We start from the raw sequence: 5057 nt of genomic DNA, 5'->3' as shown, positions 1-5057 counted from the left end.
AAGTGAAAAGTGAAAGTGAAGTCGCTGAGTCGTGTTCGACTCCCAGCGACCCCATGGACTGCCGCCTACCAGGCTCCTCTGTCCATGGGGTCCTCCAGGCAAGAGTACTGGAGTGGCGTGCCATTGCTTAGCTCCTCAGTTGGGCATTAAACCCACACCCCCTGCATGGGAAGGCTAGGTCTTAACCACTAGACCACCAGGCAAGTCCCCAAGACAGTAATTTCAGTGGCGAAGGACTGAATTCATTGTATGATGGTTAATGCGTTGGCACTTCTCACTGCATCCTCACAGCCGTGCGTGTGGGCCAGTTCTGTTCAGCTCTTGCACACGGTAGGGTTAATCTCCTTGCTTCCTTGTAATGGCTGGGACCATTCGACTAGCTCTCGCCGGTGAGTTGTGATCGGAAAAGTCCAGGCTGATGCATTTCATAGCTAGTGCGTGCCTCACCACCGTCTCCTGCCTTCTGCCTCAATGACCAGCCCAGCTCCAGAAGGTGGCTGCTCCATCAGCCTGGGTCCCCGAGATGACATGGAACAGAGCCAAACCGCAGTGGACACGAGGCATGAATCAGAAACAAGCATTCCGTATTACAAGCCACTGAGATTTTGGAATTGTTTGTGACTGCGACATAATTTAACCCGTCTTGACTGATAGAATTTCCAATTCACAGGTGAAGAAACAGGAGCCCACAGAGATGGACTTGTTCAAAATCGCACAGCTCTAACACCCAGGTTGGAGACTCTAGAGCTCGTGTCACTTGTCTGGGAGGCTACCACGAGGATCTTTTGCTTGGGTGGAGGTCTGTCCTTTGAGGCCACTTTCAGACCTGTCAATCTTTCCTTTGGCAGCAAAGAAACGGGTACAGACACAAGGGGTGGGTGGGGGGGTGGTCATTGCCACTTTGGGTCACTAGAGGGCAGCTGAACCCAAGCTTGCAATTACAGGGCAGGCAGTTTTCTCTAGGCCCCCCGGAATGGAAGAGAGAGCTGGGGAAGATGGGCGGTAGGAATACGGAGATGAACAGGACTCATACCTTGTTTTCAAGGCCCTAACGTCCTGGCATGGACAAGATGGAGGAGTTCTAGACCTTCAAGAGGCCACATGAAGGCATCTGGTCCCTATTTAAAAAGGCAACTTGAGGCCCAGAAGCTGCACACCGAGTCACTGGCCGAAGAGAGGAGAGAAGCTAAGATCCCTGACTCCAGCTCAGGGTTTCTGCATCTCAGAGATAATGCGATCCAGGGGAGTGGGCGGTAAAAGCTCCCCAACAACACAACACAATCCAGAAAGAGCTGTGCCAGCCCCTCCCCCAGCCTCCTCTGTTCTTCCGGGAACCAGGCTGGTCCTCAGGCCTCAAAGGCAGGGGAGAAAGGAAGAGAACTCCAGGCAGATCCCCTCCCCCACCCAACTTTCCAGCAGGTTGCCCTGGCAACCCCAGCACAGCCAAGTTTGAAAACCTAAAGATGGAGGGGGAGAGAATGGATAAGAAGAGGGACAGTTCCTAGGTCCACATATCCGCCATTCATTGAATCATTTTTTTTCCTTTCATTCATTCATCCTACAGAAACTTAAGAGGCTAATCCTTGCCAGGCCCTGGGGAAAGACTCAGAGAAGAATAAAATCCAGGCCCTTCAGAACTGTGCTGTCCAATATGATGACCATAAATTAAAATGAAATAAACACTCAGTTCCGGGTCACTGTAGCCGCATGGTAAGTGCTCACTAGCCGCGTGTGGTCAGCAGCCATCACATTGGACAGCACAGATATAGAATGCTCCCCTTATCGCGGAAAGTTCTATTGGCCAGTGCGGCCCCAGAAGCTCGCTGGCTAAGGAGAGCAACATGTGGGAAAATGGACCAGACCATACAGCATGGTGTGGGCCACCATGACCTCATCAGGAGAAAGCAGGGGATGAGGCGAAGAGCGAAGGAGATGCCGGAAGAATGCTGAGTCTAGTTCCTGGCTCGGATCAGTGCTCAGTGTCCGCCGTCAGCACGCTACAGTTCCTGTACGGATTGCTTACATCAGCTCTCTGAACAGGCTGCATGCTCCTTCCCAGCCCTGAGGTAGTGCCGGCACATAGTAAGTGCTCAGTAAACGGTATATCATTAGCACCATAATTATTAAGACTATTCCCATGACTCATTGGAAAAGACCCTGATGCTGGCAAAGACTGAAGGCAGGAGGAGAACGGGACGACAGAGGGTGAGATGGTTGGGTGGCATCACCGACTCGATGGACAGGAGTTTGAGTAAGCTCTGGGAGTTGGTGATGGACAGGGAGGCCTGGGCTGCTGCAGTCCATGGGGTCGCCAAGAATCAGACATGACTGAGCGACGGAACTGAACTGATTCCTATGAAACAGACAGAAGAGGACGCCCAGCCTAGCCCAAGGGCCAGGGTCTACAGACAGCCCGCAATGCCAGCGCCGGGCTGGGAGGCCTTGTGGGTTTCCTCAACTCGAAGGGAGGGTCATCTTTGTAGGCTCAGGGGCTCGGTACAGGGTCTGGCTGGAGTGAGCACAGGCTTGGGGGACAGTTGTTGAAGCAGACAGCCCCTGCTTTAGTCTCTAGCTTGCTCCACGAACGACTTCAGGCGGGTGGGCAAGACGGTCTGAGGGTCAGAGAGCAGAACAGGGTGTGCGGCGATGCAGAGGGCAGGCACAAGGGAGGTCAGCTCCGGGACCACCAGAGCGTGGCTGTGTTTGGAGTCTCCCTGTTCTTACTGCAGACATCTCTCCGAGGGTCAGAGTCTGGGGGAGACAAAGGAGATTTGGGGAGGGTAGACAGCAGGGCACCACCCCCCAGGTTCCCTTGAGTCCAGGGCGGCCCAGCTTGGCCGTTACGAGCCTCCCATGGCCCTTTGGGATTCCAGAGGCTCAGAGCAGCCATTCACTGACGCCCACTGCCGAGAAGCCAGCCCCTCCCTACCCCGGAGCCCAGCCCAGCTGGGGACATCGCTGGGACAGGTCAGGAGAGGGCTGGGCCCTGGGCCTAAGACCACAAGCCTGGATGTTGAGCAAAAGCCCATGAAGGGACCAGAGGGATGAGGCCCCTGAACCGGTCACCACCTGAGCTGGCCAGAATCTGGGTGCGGAGGAGGTGAGGGTCCTGCCCTGGAGTCCGCTTCCCGGACCGAGAACCTTCAGACATTTCTTGTTCTCTGATCAAGGCGGGTGAGTCTTTGTGGCTGGGGGGAGGACAGGACCAAGTGATTGATGGGGCGTGGGGGGAGGCTCAGTGAAGGGAAGGGATCTGGGGACGTTAGAACAGATTCAGAAATTCTGTCCTCTGGCCAGCTGTGTATGTGTGTGTGTGTGTGTGTGTACACCAAGGGTAGATGTTTGTGGTTAAGTGCAGGGTAAATGCACCTGTGCCCGGGTGCATGTCGTAAGGGCCCACAAGCAGGGCTGCGGGGACATGCCAAGTGGGGAGGTGATAAAGGTCAGGACAGCCTTAGGGACAAATATGTGACTGGAGGGGGATGAGAGGCTGGGGTGCCGCCGTGAGGGATGATGAAGACCCTTTGGTGTCCTGTCTGGTCCCTGCTCCAGACTTTAGGGCTTTAGCCACAGAGTCACACTCCCCCGTGAACCCTGCTACCAGCCCTGCACCCACCCCCCTCAGCATCACATCCCTGCCTGCTGTGTTGAAAGCAACAGAAACAACTTTGTTCCAGGAGGGCTCCATGGAGCCCAGCGTGTGCACCAGCTGGCCGTCTGGGCGCTTGGGAGCTCCCCTCGGGGGATGGCTCATCCATGCAGACCACCAGGCAGATTCCTAGACGCCCCCGCCTACCCCTCCCCCGACTCCCCGTGGCCAGGTGGTCCCTTTGCTTCTTCCTCTGTGCTGCTCAGCCTTCTCCAGCCCCACCCCAGCCCACAGAGTGGCGGCTCTCCTTGCCGCGCAGCTTGCAGGATCTCAGTTCCCCCCGATCGGATTGAACTGGGGCCACAGCCGTGAAAGCTCCATGTCCTGACCATCAGACATAAGGGGACTCCCTCTTTGCCTCCTCCTCTGTTCCCCTGGTCTCTCTGCCACACAGCCGCAGAGTGACCACCTGCAAGATCCTACCAGGTCCCCTCCCAGGGCCTGAGCATCATGGTGCCTGGCCTGGGTCCCAGCACACCTGCAGCCTGGTCTCCCCTCTCCCCTAGACACAGCCTGGAAGCCCCACAGAGGGTTTTCACAAAGACACCACATCTCCTTGCCCTTGGGCCCTCCGTATGAATTCCCCCAGCCCCAGGTCAGCCACCCCCCCTTGAGCCCCAAAGGCTGAGTTAACGCTTCTGCCACAGGGCTCACCGCTGATGTAGCTTGACCTGCTTCGCTGCCCTGCAACTCTGGGGACCACAGGTCCCCAGGGGCGGGGACAGAGGTGAGTTCACCGAACGAGTCTCCTGTAAACGCTCGTTACTTCTGCATTTCCCAAGCCTCCCCTTGTCCAGGGCCTTCTTCAGCTCCAATTCCACTTCGGCTCCCACTTCGGCTCCCACTTCGGCTCTAGCAGCAGGCAGCCCAGGGCTCTTCCCTGGTTCTGGGAGGAGCCCCAGATCTTACCCTGTTCCCAAGCCAAAGGGGTCATCTCTCAGCCTCCTACCTGGATGCTGGCATTCCTATTTTGGGGGCTGTGGGTGGGAACCCAGAGTCCTCTGGCCCCTTATGGAAGAGGCAGACAGGCCTCCAAAAACCGCTGTCTTCCCCTGGGGTCCTCAGACATGTATATGTGAACTCCACGGAGTTGTCCACAGAGACAGGGGCCCAGGTAAAGAGAGAGGTTTCATCCATCATGCCAGGCAGCCTGCTTATTGGGTGCCACCTTCACCTGGCGTCCAGGTAGGTGTGTGTGTGTGTGACGTGTGCAGGCATGCAGTGGTGGGAGCTGTAGGAAGGGATGCGTGTAGTCCACTGAGCACCTGACTGCCCCCTCCAAACAAGGCCCCTTCTGAGGAGGGCTAGTGGCTGGTCAGGTTGGGGAGGGCCGGCACCTCCAGGCTCCGCTGCCTCACCCCTGCTTGGTCTCTTTACTCTGTTGATCAGGGGAAGGTGGAAGACCTGG

This window comes from Bubalus kerabau, chromosome 1 (assembly GCF_029407905.1).
Source record: "Bubalus kerabau isolate K-KA32 ecotype Philippines breed swamp buffalo chromosome 1, PCC_UOA_SB_1v2, whole genome shotgun sequence".
Classification (NCBI taxonomy): domain Eukaryota; kingdom Metazoa; phylum Chordata; class Mammalia; order Artiodactyla; family Bovidae; genus Bubalus; species Bubalus kerabau.
Note: the sequence above shows the minus strand (reverse complement) of the source record.